This window comes from Giraffa tippelskirchi, chromosome 10, assembly GCF_054371585.1.
Source record: "Giraffa tippelskirchi isolate mGirTip1 chromosome 10, T2T-mGirTip1v1.2.pri, whole genome shotgun sequence".
NCBI classification, from domain to species: Eukaryota; Metazoa; Chordata; class Mammalia; order Artiodactyla; family Giraffidae; genus Giraffa; species Giraffa tippelskirchi.
The window spans coordinates 66,919,271-66,937,519 of NC_137284.1; the positions used below are offsets into that span (position 1 = coordinate 66,919,271).

Sequence of the window (18,249 nt, forward strand, 5' to 3'; positions counted from 1 at the left end):
AGAGATGTAAAAGCTGAACACAGTATAAAGAGCCTGGTACAAAACAGTTGTTATAATAAGTGATAGATATCACTTCTATCAATTAATAGTATGACTCATTTAAATTTAATTATGTGCTATTTTTATTGTAACTGTCTTTTATGCAAATATTCCATATATGTTACTGTTATTCTATATATGTCCATATATAGAATATGAACTATGTATATATGTACTTTTGTAAATCTTGAATGCCTGAAAATATCTGTTGACTGATATATTTGCATATGAATATATAACATTTTTAGAAATAGACTTGATGAATATATTAGGTTGATAAAAGAGGTTTTTACAACTGCTAATAAAAAACTTCAAGTTTTGGCATAATCTGACTACAACCTGAAGCATTTCAGCTTTCATTTATGAAGGTAGTCACTGACAGGTCTATAAAATCAGTGAACACAAGGATAGTGATTGTGCTCAATGACAGAAGTCTTCTTCTGTTGAATAATCCAATCAAATGTCATTTTGGCATAAGAGAAAAAGTAAGCTTGATGACAGGCAAAGGTCTCAGTGTCAGGTGGGAGGAATCAATTTTAGTCACGGAAGCAAGAGGGATCAATATGCAGACCACCAGGCTACAAATATACTGAAGGGTCTGAGAGGAAATCAGAATGCTGACTGTGCTATTTGAAAGAAAAGCCCACAAATACCGCTCTCCAAAACGTAATCTTCTAAAATGTTTGTGCTTTTATAAGATAAGTAGTGATCATTTTAAGTTAGACAGTGACAATAAACATACTACACACTCAGACATTTCATATATCAGAACACAGCTGCACACACACAAACATAAAGAAAGAGTGCTCCATTTGCGCTGCCCTGTTAGTAGTACCACTTTCCAATTACAAAATGCCATCTAGGTCACCTTGCATTCTCTTATACCTTTAAATAATGAAACATGCCAAGTCCATTTATATAGCCTTGCATTTTCAAAGAACTGTATACATAACTACTGATTTTTAAAAATTTATTTGCTAATTCGGCAAATGTTATCTCTGAGCCAGAACTCTCTAGAGACACTGAGTCCCAAGCTTAGGACTCTGGGATAGAGCCACATGTTTACAAAAAACAAACTTAATGGTTACCAAGGGGAAGGGTAGTGGAGGGATAAACTGGGAGATGAACACATACACACTACACTATATAAAACAGATAACTTATAAGAACTTACTGTATAATACAGGGAACTCTACTCAGTATTCTGCACTGATTCATATGTAAGAAGACTATAAGAAAGAGTGGATACATTTGTACATATAAGTGACTTACTTTGCTGTACAGCAGGAAATAAAACAACATTGTAAACCAACTATACTCCAGTAAAAATGTAAACAATGGAGTTTTCATAGCACAGTGTTTCCATTGTATGACTTTTTCCTTCATATGCCTGATTGATGAGTGAGAGGAAAAGAGGATTGGCATATACCAGGTACAGGCAGCCACAACCATCTAATTAGTCGATTTCAAAATTTTAGGCAAATGTCTGGAAGTGGGAATTTAATATATTAATTCCTATGTCATATTGTTCAAAAAAAGGTTTAATGCAGTTTGTAATACCTAAGAGTTAGCTAACAGTAATTAAAAAGTTGAGTAATAAATTTATTTTAAGTACAGACATTGGAGAAATGATGTTAACACAAGCAGTTATGCATATAAAATCCCATATACTGGTTGCAGGTTCCTTATTATCATCGTTCTAAGCTTCTTGGCAGTCAACATAAAGGGGGATTGATTATCAAAGTTATCCAAGAATGAATTTTTTAGGACACAATTTTCAGGGGAGGTAAAATTGTTCTTGATTTAAAAAAATAGTAAATTTCTTCCCAAGATTTTCATAAAGGAGATACTCTAATGCATAAATGTTACCACAACAACTTTTTTCCACATGCCTTTTGTGATGGTGCCTTCAGCATGGGCACATTAAGCAAACAATTCAGTGAGAAGGCAATTGTACAGAGAAACAGACTATCTTTACTTTCATATGGAAAAATATTCTACCTAATCACTATTTTCTAAAAAGATTTCATAAACCTTTTCTGATAAAGTACCAACCTAGCTTTTTAATTTTAGTCCTAAAACTTTACAGTCTCTAAGCTGTTTAGGTCCTAAACCCAGGAAAGTTGTGACCAGTGCTAGGGAAAGAAGAATTAGAGCCTGATAAAGACCTTGATAGTCAGGATATTCATGATACTATCAGGGAAAAACTAAAGTGGTGGAGAGTGGTAAGGAAGCGGCACTATTTGACAGAGCGAGGACACTTATCATCCGTTATCCAGAGGACAGAATTCCTAGCTGGCAGTCCAAGAGTCAGAGCCTGCTTCCCCCATTTCCTTTTAAAAATGCATGTTTCCCCACAGGCCACTAGGCAAATGCCCAACTGAAGTAGGTCACCTTGCCTAAATAGAACTAGTAGAAATCAATATTATTTAAAATGTTCTTTGGGTAAATATTTTAACACATTGATTTATAACAGTTTTCTTGCACTCTCATGTTTATGGATGAGAGTTCACACTTACATACGGGTTTAAAGTATTTTTCTCTTTTATCCTTGGACTTTGTTTTTTGGATTGTTTGTTTTATTTCTGGTTGCTACTATAAGAGATAATCTGAGATAAAAACCGTTAGTGACAGCTGAAGACTATTATTTTTAGGGCATCCTGCATCATTGCAGATAAATTACTATAGATAAAAAGATAAAATGATGATCCATTTAATGCTAAAATACTAAATATAGGAACCAGATTACATCAGGGCTATGGAAATTATAATATTAGAGTTTTTTTAAAAGTTTCTATCAGCTCATTGTTTTCACTTTTGTTAAGAAAATATTTAATGTGGTAATGTTTGTTTGGTGTCTACTATGAAATGAAAGTACTTTGAAAATTAAAATATCAGCACACATCACACATTTAATTAAAACTATCAACAGGTGCATGTAATATTTTTTCTTTGTTAAACATTCACTGTCCCTTTCATAATAATCGGGACTAGATGTTTTGAGGCATCTGAAATATTTCTGTAGAATCTGAATGTCAAAGAAATAAAAGGATTATTATGGTTGACAAACTCAGATCAACTCTCTCAATACCCAAACTACAAAGGAAAGTTCCTGGAAAATGGTACTTTATTAGCGGTAACATGAAAGACCTAAGATATATATCACACCACATTCACTTCTGTGTTGATTTTGCACATTGCTGAATGGAAGTATATTGTCTATATATTGTCACCCTGCTTATTTAACTTATATGCAGAGTATATCATGAGAAATGCTGGGCGAGATGAGGCACAAGCTGGAATCAAGAGTGCCGGCAGAAATATCAACAACCTCAGATACACAGATGACAGCACCCTTATGACAAAAAGGAAGAACTAAAGAGCCTCTTGATGAAAGTGAAAGAGGAGAGTGAAAAAGTTGGCTTAAAACTCAACGTTCAGAAAACTAAGATCTTGGCATCTGGCCCCATCACTTCATGGCAAAGAGATGGAGAAACAGTGGAAACAGTGACAAATTTTATTTTTCTGGGCTCCAAAATCACTGCAGATGGTGACTGCAGCCATGAAATTAAAAGACGCTTGCTCCTTGAAAGAAAAGTTATGACCAACCTAGATAGCATATTAAAAAGCAGAGACATTCCTTTGCCAACAAAGGTCTGTCTAGTCAAAGCTACGGTTTATCCAGTGGTCATGTATGGATGTGAGAGTTGGACTATAAAGAAAGCTGAATGCAGAAGAATTAATGCGTTTGAACCGTGGTGTTGGAGAAGACTCTTGAGAGTCCCTTGGACAGCAAGGAGATCAAATCATTCTATCCTAAAGGAAATCAGTCCTGAATATTCATTGGAAGGACTGATGCTGAAGCTGAAACTCCAATACTTTGGTCACCTGATGCAAAGAACTGACTCATTTGAAAAGACCTTGATGCTGGGAAAGATTGAAGGCAGGAAGAGAAGGGGACGACAGAGGATGAGATGGTTGGATGGCATCACCAACTCAATGGACTTGAGTTTGAGTAAACTCTGGGAGTTGGTGATGGACAGGGAGGACCTGCGTGCTGCAGTCCATGGGGTTGCGAAGAGTCAGACATGACTGAGTGACTGAACTGAACTGACCTGAATGGAAGTTTCAGACAGCTCGATGCATTATACAAAAACTACTCAGAAGCAGAATCATAAGTAAAAGCTGAGCTTTCTGATCCCTCTAAGAACATGGCTAATTTGACTTTTGCTTTTAGAAAATGATTACAAAATGAGTTACAGGCATTAGAAAATGAAAGTAACGGCAGTAATCACATCACTCCATCTCTTTCTCTAAGAGTATTTTTCTTCAACATAAAAAGTAATTTTTAAATCTCAACTGAGAAAAATAAAGGAAAACTTGACAAATAATGGAGAAATACATCAAGCTCCTAGATGGAGATGTTATATACAGTAAAAATGTCAGTTCTGTCTAAATTCATTTAAGATTTGCATAATCCACCTTCCTACTCTGTTGGTGGGAATATAAATCAGTGCAGCCATATGGAGATCTATATGGAGGTTCCTTAAAAAACTAAAAATAGAGCTACCATATGATCCTGCAATCCCACACCTGGGCAGATATCCAGAGAAAAGCACAATTCAAAATATACATGCACCCCAATATTCATAGCAGCACTGTATACAATAGCCAAGACATGGAAGCAACCTAGGTATCCATAGACAGATAAATGGATAAAGAATATGTGGCTTACATACACAATGGAATATTACTCAGTTACAAAAAAGAATGAAATAATGCCATTTGCAGTAACATGGAGGGACCTAGAGATTATCATAGTAAGAAAGCCAGACAGAGAATGACAAATATCACATGATATCATGTATATAGGGAATCTAAAATAATTACACAAATGAACTTATTTTCCAAACTGATTTAGATTCAGGGACATAGAAAACAAACTTGTGGTTACCAAAGGGCTAAAGAAGGGAGGGATAAATTAGGAGTTTGGGATTAAAATATACACAATACTCTATATAGAATAGATAAACAACAAGAACCTACTATACAGCACAGGGAACTATATGCAATATCTTATAATAAAGTATATGGCTGCTGCTGCTAAGTCACTTCAGTCGTGTCCGACTCTGTGCAATCCCATAGACGGCAGCCCACCAGGCTCCCCCGTCCCTGGGATTTTCCAGGCAAGAACACTGGAGTGGGTTGCCATTGCCTTCTCTAAAAGCATATGGAAAAGAATCTAAAAAAAAATATGTATATGTATAACTGAATCACTCTGCTGCATACTTAAACTAATATAACTTTGAAAATCAAGTATATTTCAATTACAAAATTTTAAAACTATACCTCAATATTAACAAATGCCGATTTACATTCAGAAGGTCTGGACTGGGACTCAAGATACTGCCTTTCTAACAAGATGCTGGGAGATGCTATGCAGCTGGTATTAGGACCACCTTCTGAGCAGAAGGAGGAGATGAGCTTGACTCTCGAGCAGAGGCAGGCGACCTGAAGAGTCAGTCAGTTCCAACCCTGTATTCAGATTCTCCTCTGACCATGTCTTTATCTAGCCACAAACTGCTTATAAACAAACTGCTGTATTCTTCAACAATTTTAAAGGGATTAATAATAACAATGCTTTAAAATATATACACACAATATATAAAGAGAGGCTTTTCTTTGTAAGTTATGTGTATCCTCCAAATAAACATACTCTTAAGTCACGTGGACATTTACTATTCTCTGTATTTTTACATAATGATTCTTCTGTCATTTTCACTGATCTATCTTCTTTCTTGATCCTGTGTCTGTATGGCCACAAGCCCTGAAAAAAATAACAAAAATAGGAAGCAGCTCCCTGAAAGACACAATTTGCCAAAAGTCACATAAGAAGAAATAGATAATCTGATTAGGCCTATATCTATTACAGAAATGAATTAATATTTAATAACCTTTAAAAACAGAAAGTGTATGGTCCTGATGGGTACCCTGGGGAATTCTATCAAACATTTAAGGAAGAAATTATATCAATTCTTTGTGATCTCTTACAGAAGGTAGAAGCAGAGGGAATGTTTTCTAACTTCCTAAACATGAGGTCAATATTACCCTAGTAACAAAGCCAGGCAAGAACATTACAAGAAAGAAAAATACAGACCAAGATCTTTCAGGAATACAGATGCAAAAATTCTCAACAAAATAATAATAAACCAAATCCAACAATGTATAAAAGGAAGTATGCATTATGACCAAGTGGGCTTTATCCCAGATACGTCTGGTTTAACATTCAAAAATCAATTAATAAACTCTATCCCATCACCACACTAAGAAAGAAAAATCATAGGAGTATTTCAACATATATAGGAAAGTTATTTGACAAAATCAAACAACCATGTCTGAAAAAAAAGAAAAAGGAATTTGTATATTCCCAGTCAAAAAAATTTACCAAAAAAGTGAATTTATAACTTCGAAAAATGACACAGCAGTGAATAATTGAAAGTTTAGAAAAGAATGACAGGGAGATCAATAGACTGTAATATATTGTACAACCCTCCTTCACAGTAATTATTAAAACTAATATGCTTCCCTACAAAAAGACATTCTTTTTATTCTGTTTCTTGCAGTTCCTTTTATATCTTCTTTATTGCATACTTCATTCTTACTCCCTTTAGTATAGGCTGTAGACAATTTTTTTCTTTAAGAATCCACATTTTGGGTATTATTCCTCAGAGTAGCTTAGTAGAGGTTGTATAGATGAACATTGTTGTTGTTTTGTTACAAAGTGGTGTCTGACTCTTTGTGACTCTACAGACCAGGCTCTTGCTTGGCAGGTAGATTCTTTACCACTGAGGCATCTGGGAAAGCCACAAATGAACATAATTGAAGATTATAATATATACTGTTTACATTCTAAAGATCAGAATACTGGAGCCTTATACAGAGTGAAGTAAGCCAGAAAGAAAAACAACAATACAGTATACTAATGCATATATATGGAATTTGAAAGATGGTAACGATAACCTCATATGCGAGACAGAATAAGAGACACAGATGCATAGAACAGTCTTATGGACTCTGAGGGAGAAGGTGAGGGTGGGACGTTCTGGGAGAATAGCATTGAAACATGTATATTATCATATGTGAAACAGAACACCATTCCATGTTCGATGCATGAGACAAGGGCTCAGGGCCGGGGCAATGGGATGACCCAGAGGGATGGGAGGGGGAGGGAGGTGGGTGGGGGGGTCCAGGAAGGGGAACACATGTAAACCCATGGCTGATTCATGTCAATGTATGGCAAAAACTATTACAATATTGTAAAGTAATTAGCCCCCAACTAAAATAAATAAATTTATAAAAAATATATATATATATATATAAAAAAATAAAGATCAGAATAATTTATGACTCTTCCCCTTTTGTGTAAGAGCTTCTGTTTCATGGTATGGGTGCTCTTTTTATTGACTGTACTATTGTTTCACCAATTTTCACTTTTGTTGCCGTTGCAGTGTTTTCATATGTTTGGTAACTCCCTGTATTTTTTTTAAATATGAACTGGATCCTGGTGGGGGCACTCAGAATCTAGCTCTAAGAAGGGCTGAAGGTCACTGTAGTGGAGAACCTCAGAGGGCGCATTCCAAATGAAGGTATCCTACATTCTAGATGAAGGACAGTCTTGCTGCGCAACTTCCCAGAACGGCATGAAGCTCCGAACGTTTGTGGCATGTGATCCATTCATGATACAGCAGGGCTCATGATCTGCTTGACTGGTTCAGCTCGAGCAGGTTTAAGACTTGTACCATTTTACAGAAAGCACAAACCCCATTCGTTTAGAGTAATACTTTGAAGTGTTTCAGTGAAACTGAAATTGAAACTTTGCTTCAGATGAGCAATCCTTTTATGGATGTAGAAACTTTAAAAGCCAAATAAATATTTTATATAAGTAGAGTGGTGATTTGGCTGTAAAAACATTTTCAATCTTTGTACGTCATATGTGCCTAGCCAGGCAGAAACGCAGCATACATCTGAGCTCTCCTAGGTACTCTGGCCCCAGAGCTCTATTTTCCTCCTCTTATGTATGTGGGTAGTCAAATTAGAATAATATGGACCACTAGGCTTCAGTCAAATTAATGCCATTCTTCTATGAGAAAGAGTTAAGTTGTTAAGAAATCAAGATACACTTAATTCAGAACGTATGGTTAATGCACACACCCAAACCCACATGAAGTATAATTTTGTAAAAGAAAAGTTCAAAAAATATATTTTTTTCCCTTTTGACTAAATAATTATGGTATTCTTTAAAAAGAAACAGCAGGGAACCAGTCTTGCCTTTCTTAATTTTAGAAAGAGATAAACACTCCCATTTTCTGGGGATGAAAAGCACATTCTTCATACATATTATCATGTTTTTCACATTTAATACTAACCTTTTTATTGACCAAAGCTACGTTTTAAGCCCTCAGTAAATCCGTTTTGAAATGCTTTTATCAAATTATAAGAAGAGGATTTGACTTTGTGAACAAAGGTAAAGGATTCTTTTATGACTCAAATGCAACTCTGGTGTGGTGTTTTCCCTTGATTGTAATCAATCAACCATACCTGAGTACAGTCCATCTAAACAGCATTAAGTTATTATTTAATTTAATTCCACCCTGCTAAGAAACTGCATTATAAATGAATGTATTAAAGTACTCTAAAATACATAATATAATATTATTCATATTAAATTGAAAATAGAAGAAAATAAAATTTTAAATTAAAAACATAAGAACAATCAACATTTTAATCATTGCGATGATTACAATTTAATCACTGTCACAATCTAAATGATTAGATCAATTCCAGGAATACAAAACTTAACCCTACTACTTCTGAGTAACAGAATTAATACAATTACAGCTTTTTCCCAAGTATTCCTAGCATATTAAAACATGATATTTAAAAATTACAACTCTCATCAATATTATAATAATCTATCAATCTTTTACACTTTTATGTAGAGGTCAGAGGTATGTATATGTAACATTTGGATATGAACTTCTCCAGTAATTATGAAAGACATCCTTACAGCTACATTATCAGAGGCCCTTTAAATAAATAAAAAATAAAGTGTTCAGTATAACTTCTTCCTTTATTTACTTGCTATATCATACTAATTTGGAATATTCCTTTTTTTCATTAGCATTATGACAACCTATAAAAATCTTTCAGGATTGATGAGATATATAAGATGAAAATTCTAAAACATATGGACTCCCTCACTTTCTAAATTTAACGTGTAAGGGGAACAAGAGCATCAGTAACACTGATGAAACCCAAATTTCACTACAATAAAATCCTCAGGATTATTCCTAGATCAAATTGGGTTTTAAAGATAAATATACTTAGTTTAGTTTAAAGAAGAATAAGAGCATCTGTTTCAACCTCCTTTCCTCCCTGCTGTAGTTGGAGTTCTATTTCTAAATTATCTGATTATACCACCTCCATAGCAGAATACTTTTAAAATTTTTTATTTAAAAAAATATTTTTATACAATTTTAAAGGTTCCTTCCCATTTATTTACAGTTAATATAAAATACTGGCTATATTTCCCATGTTGTGCAACACATCCTTGAGCCTATCTTATACTCAATAGTGGTGTACCTCCCATTCCTCCACCCCTATATTGCTCCTCCCACCCGCTTCCCACAGGTAACCACTACTTTGTTTTCTGTATCTGTGAGTCCATTTTTTTGCTATGTTAATTAGTTCACTGTATTTTTTATATTCCACATATAAGTGATATCATACAGCATTTGTCTTTCTCTGTCTGACATTTCACTTAGCATAATGTCCTCCAAGTCTAAACATGTTGTTGCAAATGGCAAAATTTTTTTCATTTTTATGGCTGACTAGTATTCCACTGTGAGTGTGTGTGTATGTGTATATATCACAGTTTCTTTATCCATTCAGTAGTTGATGGACAATTAGTTTGCTTCCATATCTTGGCAATTGTAAATAATGCTCCTATGAACACTGGGATGCATATATCTTTTTGAAATAGTGTTTTTTCCAGACATATACCCAGGAGAGGGGTTGCTAGTTTATATGGTAGCTCTATCTTTAGTTTTTTGAGGAACTTCCATACCATTTTCAACAGTGGCTGAACCAATTTACAATCCCACCAACAGTGTACAAGGGTCCTCTTCTCTCTACATCCTTGCCAACAATTTCAGCCTGCCTTTCATCTGTGGAAAAAGTGTAGCCAAAGAGTAAGTTTAATCAGAGAAGTGAGAACATGCAGAAACAAAGGAAGACAGCTAAAGGAAACCAAATAATAATAGGTTAGTCATTAAGCATAGCCAAAGACCTTTAGCTCCTTCTCAAGGGCTATCAGTAATATTCTGAACCATATTCTGTGAGCTGTCTGGTAGATACCGAAACCCTACTAGGTAGAAGAAGTTTTAACTACATGATGACCAGACTGTAGCCATGATAGAACAGCCACAATTCTGAGGATTGGGCTCAAGAAATGGAAACAACCACCTCTGGACCTAAAGATTTAAATAACCAAGATGATGCTGGTCAGACCACCGAGGACCAATTTCAAGATGACTGTCAGAGCTGACTGTGATGTTTCTGCATGTAGCCACCCTCCCTCAGACTATAAAAGCTATTGCCCACTGACTCTCAGTGGGGGGAGGTGGCCTTTGGACACGTATATCCTCGGCCCCAGTTGCCAACATCCAAAATAAAGCAAACTTTCCTTTCCACCAGCCTGGCCTCTTTAATGGCTTCTGAGCAATAACAAGTCGGATCTGGGTTGGGTTACATGAATACATGCTATCAGGTTGGTACAAAAGTAATTGCAGTTTTGAACTGTGAATTTTAAGTCATTGTAACTAGGCTCAAACACATCTTTATTAATCAAAATAGGAACCATTACAATCACACATTTTTGCCAATAGGAAATAAGTTTGTTTATTCCTGTAGCATAAAAATCCATGTTACAAGATTCCATGAACACTTGGAAAGCATCTTCTGCCTTCTGTTGGTTGTGGAAGCATTTTCCCTGTAAAAGGTTGTCGAGATGCTTGAAGAAGTGGTAGTGAGGAGTCAGGTGAATATGGCGGATGAGGCAAAAAATCGTAGCCATGTTTGTTCTTTTGAACAAACTTTTGAAGCATTCACTGGGTGTGCAATGTGCAGTTTTCCACGGTCATGGAGAAGAATTGGGCCCTTTCTGTTGACCAAAAATGTTGACTGCAGGTGCTGCAGTTTTCAGTGCATCTCACCGATTTGCTGAACATACTTCTCAGACGTAATGGTTTCACAGAGGTTCAGAAAACTGTAGCAGATCAGACTGGCAGACCACCGAACAGTGAACATGACTTTCTCTGGTGCAAGTCTGGCTTTGGGAAGTGTTTTACAGCTTCTTCTTGGTCCAACCACTGAGCTGGTCATTGCTCACTCTCATATAAAATCGACTTTCCCTCGCAAATTAGAACCTGAATGAGAAATGGGTTTGCTGCTGCTCAGAATAAGAGAAGATGACACTTCAAAACAATGATTTTTTGATTTTTAGTCAGCTCATGGGGCACCCACTTATGAAGCTTTTTCATCTTTCCAATTTGCTTCAAATTTGAATGACCATAGAATGACTGACACTGAGTTCTTCAGCAACTTGTCATGTAGTTTTAAGAGGATCAGCTTTGATGACTGCTCTCAGTTGGTCACTGTGGACTTCTGATGGTTGGCCACTACTTTCCTCATCTTCAAGGCTCTGGTCTCCTTTGCAAAACTTTCTGAACCACATTGCATTGTATGTTCATTAGCAGTTCCTGGGACAAATGCATGGTTGATGTTATGAGTTGTTTCTGCTGCTTTAAAACCCATTTTGAACTCGAATTAAAAAATCACTCAAATTGGCTTTTTGTCTAACATCATTTCTATAGTCTAAAATGTAAAATAAACAGCAAGTAATAAGTCTTTAGCAAAAAGCATAAAACAAGAAATGTGCATTAAAATGATGTATAACAACCACATTTACTTAAGAATGTATTCCAATATCAAATGGCAAAGCCCAACAATGCAAAAATACCATGACTTTTGTACCAACCTAATACAAAATGCCTGAAATATAGCATTAAATACATGCTGTGGAATGGATGAATGAGTGAGTCTAAGTAGTGCTCTTAGCAATCCAACCAATGTTCAAACCAATTCTAAATGTTGCGATCAGAACTTCTCTACAGGGTTCTAGCTCTCTCATGGCATATGGTCATCTTCTATGTTGTGCAGCCTAGAAAAGCCCAAACTAAATATTCAGAAGGTTCACTGTATACTTTTCTTATTTAAAACTTCTGATATGGCTCTGAATCAAATCTGACGTTTTGGAATCTTAATACTAAAAACATCAGGAAGAAATTCTGTGACATCAAGTCATTTCTATGATCTCTACAATGATGTCCAGCAATGGAATGTTTCCATGTCAAAAGAGCAGAAGAGAACAGGGAGGATAAAAAGCATCTTGTAACAACAGTGGGAAAGAAAAAACAGATGCCTTGAGGCACTTTAGACACTACACCATTTCTATTGGCCTACTTCTGCTTTGGTAAGGACAACTAATGTTTTCTTAATCTAACATCAAATGCTTTAAAGGTATAAAACAAGTCCTTCTTCTTCCATCAAATTTTCACCTTGCATTGACAAGGTGCAATCTTCTAGCGAAATTAGTTTATTCAAAAAAGCCACATCTGACCCTTCTTTAAATAATTTAAAGGTTTTGAAAATGTTTCATAGACATATTCTTAAGAAAAATAGAGATTGAATAATTGCTTAGAGGCGATTATTGAATACATATGGGAGTATGAGCCCAGACAGTCAGTCATTCAAAGTGGGAACTAACTTTCTAGTCTCTTCTTGTATCAGTTAGATCCATTCTGGGACAGAAATAAGAAAAGACTTTACTGACTTAAATAATGGCTTCAGGTGAGGATATATTCAATGGCTCAAATGGTACCAACAAATACCTCTGTCTCTGTCTTTTATATTATCAACATTATGTAGAGACTCTAGATACAGTGTCTTTTGGTTGCTAGCCCAAACTGGGTCATACGCTCATCCTTAAAGCAATCTCTACAGGCAGGTAGATGGAATACAGCTTTGGCAACTACAATGCCAGCAAGCTTTGTGAATAGGTTTGGGGGATGGATAAATTCCTCAAAGAAAGGTCAAAGGTATAGTCGATGAGAGAGGGAATGAACGAATGTTGAGTAGGCAAGCAACATATGATGAACAGGTATCTTTACAAATTTCGTATATTCTTTTAATTAAGGATTTAAGACTTTAAGATATAAGATCAAAGATTTAAAATTTTTAATAGTTACTTTACTTAAATTCTTTATCCCCTTTTAGCCTACTGGTAAAACTCAAAACCAAGAAAATGCCCTATATTAATCTTATAGCTTTTCATACCTCATTCCCCATTTCAATACCAAGTGCTACTGAAATAAGAAATCCTAGACTGAGGATCACAGCTAAGAAGCATCTACTCTTACCTCGTAATATGGATTTTTGGGGAGTATTGTGGCAGACTAGTAGTCTTAAGAGTTCAAAGATTACTACAGATTTATTTTCTCAGATATTTAATTGCCTTTCCACAAAAAACTTTCTGATTTAGGTCAAGTGAAGTCCAATTTCTAACTATAGCCACTAACATTATCTTTCCAAGGAAAGAAAGAAAACAAAAATTTTCTGTGCATGCCAGAGTACAACTGTTACATCATTTGAATAAAAAATGTACTCATAATCTAATTTTAAACTAATAAGCAAAATGTTATGAGAATAAATTTTCAAAATTTGGTCACATTCGAATGATCGTAGTTCTCTTCAGAAGACTTTACTAGCTCAATACTAATTTGAATCAATAGCATGTGTTCAGTGGAAAAAAAGAAATGTCAATTCAGAGATCTACTTCCTTGTGTAACAAGAGAAAGGATTTTCTATGGTGGAATGTTACTATTAGGTACTTATTATTTTTTGATAGCTAATAGAACAGAAAAGCAGGCACTCATTTTTAAGGGTATATGTATATACATATGGTTTTGAATATATACAAAAATATACACATAATACTTATTTTATGACAGTGTTATAAAAATAAATGATAGGCTATAAATAATTTGATCATTATGGGTAATTAATAAAATTATTATCCTTAGTCAAACAAACAAAAAAGAATGATTTTTGTGCTTAGTTCCCTTTTTCAGTATATTTTGAATTCACGTCAGATGAATGAAAGTAACAACAAATATTTAAACAGTATTTATTATGTGTCAGGCACAATTCTTACCACTTAACATATTTTAACTCATTTACAGTCCACAATAATATTATGAGTAGGTAACTGCACTACCCTTATTTCATAGATGAGGAAACTTAGTCACAGAGGATTTAAGAAACTTGCCAAAGAAAATGGTAAAGTTGGCATCTGAGCCCATACTTAGTGTTTCAATGGCTGGGTTCCAGAAAACTGAATCTCAGCAAAAACCAGATTAATGAATGATAAAATGCTGTGAGACAAATCCTTCAGATTATAGGTTTTTATAAACATTGTTTACTTTTTTTCTCTTTATGCAAATACACTGGCTGCTTTCTGGTGTACTGGGACGTGAGAGTAATGGAATTGGGAGGCACACTGCGATGGTAATAGAGTGAGCAGTTTGGTGTCCTGTCTAATCTGACCTCTGGCAGGCAAAGTTTGAATTTGCAGCGAGAGCAGTAACAAGTTTACTTAAGGAGAAACTGAGAGTCATTTCCTGAAAAGATGAAAGGTTCAGGAATAAAAGAAAAGAATTAGTGATGAATCTTATTGACAACCTGTTATGTGGAGCACAGTGCTAGGAAATAAGTACACTAAAATAAATAAGACATGATCCCTACCCACAGAGTAACAAATAGTATAGAGGGGATAATGGGTAAATTGGAAATAACCAAATTCTCTAAAATGTACAATGATGCAAGAAACAGAAGGACAGAAAGATGAGTGATAAAAGGGCCAGATGAGATCAGGGAAGACATATTGTGATTTCTAAATAGCTCTGAACGTTATGCAGGAGGCAACAGAAAGCCATCAAGAGATTTTTAAGCAGCTAAATCACACAATCAAGAGAGGATGTTTGGAGACCTGTGATCCCCAAATAAGGAAAATCTGCTCACAGGACCCCACCATCTCTACTAACTGCCTTCGTGATCCCCAGACAATCAGTTTATCTCTTTTAAACTAGCACCATCTTTTCCGTTGTTGCCACACTTATCTAAGCCTCACCACTCTCTCACCTGAATTACCACCATAGCCTCTTCACTGCTTCTTATTCATGCTTTCAAAGTTCATTCTCAACAAAGTAACAAGAATGATTCTTTAAAAACAAAAGTCAAAGTTCCAGTTACTTGTCTACTCAAACCTGCCAACAGATTCCATCTTAGAGTGAAGATCAAAGCCTCTGTGTTGTCTTCCTCCTCCATAACCTCTCTCAGCTCATCCCTCATTATTCAGCCCCTAAGATGCTCTACTCCAACCACACTGGCCACTGTGTTGTGCCTCAGATACAAAGCAGTTCCCATCTCTGGGTCTTGCATTTGATGTTCCTTTTTAGCAGAGTTTTCTTAAGAGAATGCACTGGTCATAGCAAACACCCTCTTCGAACAACACAAGAGAAGACTCTACACATGGACATCACCAGATGGACAAAATCAAATTGATTATACTCTTTGCAGCTAAAGATGAAGTTCTACACTGTCAGCAAAAACAAGACCAGGAGCTAACTATGGCTCACATCCTGAGCTCCTTGTTGAAAAACTCAGGTTTAAATTGAAGAAAGTAGGGGAAACCACTTGGCCCTTAAGGTATGACCTAAATCAAATCCCTTATGATTATACAGTGGGAGTGACAAGTAGATTCAAGATATTAGATCTGATAGACAGAGTGCCTGAAGAACTATGGATGGTGGTTTATAACATTGTACAGGAGGTAATGACCAAAGCTATCCCCAATAAAAAGAAATGCCACAAGACAGAGGCCTTGCAAATAGCTGAGAAAAGAAGAGAAGTGAAACGCAAAGCAGAAAAAGAAAGAAATACCCATCTGAAAGCAGAGTTCCAAAGAATAGCAAGCCTTAAGTGAACAATGCAGAGAAAGAGAGGAAAACAACACATTGGGAAAGACTAGAGTTCTCTTAAAGAAATTAGAGGTACAGAGGGAACGTTTTATGCAAAGATGTATACAATAAAGTACAGAAATAGTATGGACCTAACAGAAGCAGAAGAGATTAAGAAGAGGTGGCAAGAATACACAGAATTATACAGAAAATGACGTAATGACCCAGATAACCACGATGGTGTGATCATTCACCTAGAGCCAGACATCCTGGAATGTGAAGTCAAGTGGGCCTTAGGAAGCATCATTATGAACAAAGCTAGTGGAGGTGATGGAATTCCAGCTGAGCTATTTAAGATCCTAAAAGATGATGCTGTGAAAGTGCTGCATGCAATATGCCAGAAAATTTGGAAAACTCAGCAGTGGCCACAGGACTGGAAAAGGTCAGTTTACATTCAAATCCCAAAGAAAGGCAATGCCAAAGAATGTTTACACTACCATACAATTGCACTCATTTCACATGCTAGCAAGTTCATGCTCAAATGCTTCCAGCTAGCGTTCAACAGAACACGAACCGAGAACTTCCAGATATACAAACTGGATTTAGAAAAGGCAGAGGAACCAGAGATCAAATCGCCAACATCCGTTTGGATCATAGTAAAAGCAAGAAAATTCCAGGAAAACATCTGCTTCTGTTTTATTGATTACTCCAAAGCCTTTGATTGTGTGGATCACAACAAACTGGAAAATTCTTAAAGAGACAGGAATACCAGACCACCTTACCTGCCTCCTGAGAAAACTGTATGCAGGTCAAGAAGCAACAGTTAGAATCAGACATGGAACAATGGACTGGTTCAAAATTGGGAAAGGAATATATCAAGGCTATATTGTCATCTGTTTGTTTAACTTATATGCAGAGTACATCAGGTGAAATGCCATGCTGGATGAAGTGCAAGCTGGAATCAAGATTCCAGGAGAAATATCGACCACCACAGATGTGCAGATGGTACCACCCTAAAGGCAGAAAGTGAAGAGGAACTAAACAGCCTCTTAATGAAGGTGGAAGAGGAGAGTGAAAAAGAGTCCTTAAAAAACTGGGAATAGAACTGCCATATGACCCAGCAATCCCACTGCTGGGCATACACACCGAAGAAACCAGAATTGAAAGAGACGCGTGTACCCCAATGTTCATCGCAGCACTGTTTACAATAGCCAGGACACGGAAGCAACCTAGATGTCCATCAGCAGACGAATGGATAAGGAAGCTGTGGTACATATACACAATGGAATATTACTCAGCCATTAAAAAAAATACATTTGAATCAGTTCTACTGAGATGGATGAAACTGGAGCCCATTATACAGAGTGAATTAAGCCAGAAAGAAAAACAACAATACAGTATACTAATGCATATATATGGAATTTGAAAGATGGTAACGATAACCCTATATGCGAGACATAATAAGAGACACAGATGCATAGAACAGTCTTATGGACTCTGAGGGAGAAGGTGAGGGTGGGACGTTCTGGGAGAATAGCAATGAAACATGGATATTATCATATGTGAAACAGAACACCATTCCATGTTCGATGCATGAGACAAAGGCTCAGGGCTGGGGCAATGGGATGACCCAGAGGGATGGGATGGGGAGGGAGGTGGGTGGGGGGTCCAGGAAGGGGAACACATGTGAACCCATGGCTGATTCATGTCAATGTATGGCAAAAACTATTACAATATTGTAAAGTAATTAGCCCCCAACTAAAATAAATAAATTTATTAAAAAAATAAAAAAAGCTGGCTTAAAACTCAACATTCAAAAAACTAAGATCATAGCATCTGACTCCATCATTTCATGACAAACAGATGGGGGCAAAAGTGGAAATAGTGACAGATATTATTTTCTTGGGTGCCAAAATCACTGTGGATGGTGACTGTAGACATGAAATTAAAGGATGCTTGCTCCTTGGAAGAAAAGCTATGACAAACCTAGACAGCATATTAAAAAGCAGAGACATCACTTTGTTGACAAAGGTCTGTCTAGTCGAAGCTATGGTTTTTCCAGTAGTCGTGTACG

General features: G+C 36.1%; 1 protein-coding gene across 3 annotated transcripts in view; it reads right to left on the reverse strand.

The window, feature by feature from the left end:
- THSD7A (thrombospondin type 1 domain containing 7A) overlaps positions 1 to 18,249 on the reverse strand; it is a 461,702-nt gene that overhangs the window by 146,371 nt on the left and 297,082 nt on the right. The window lies entirely within an intron of this gene.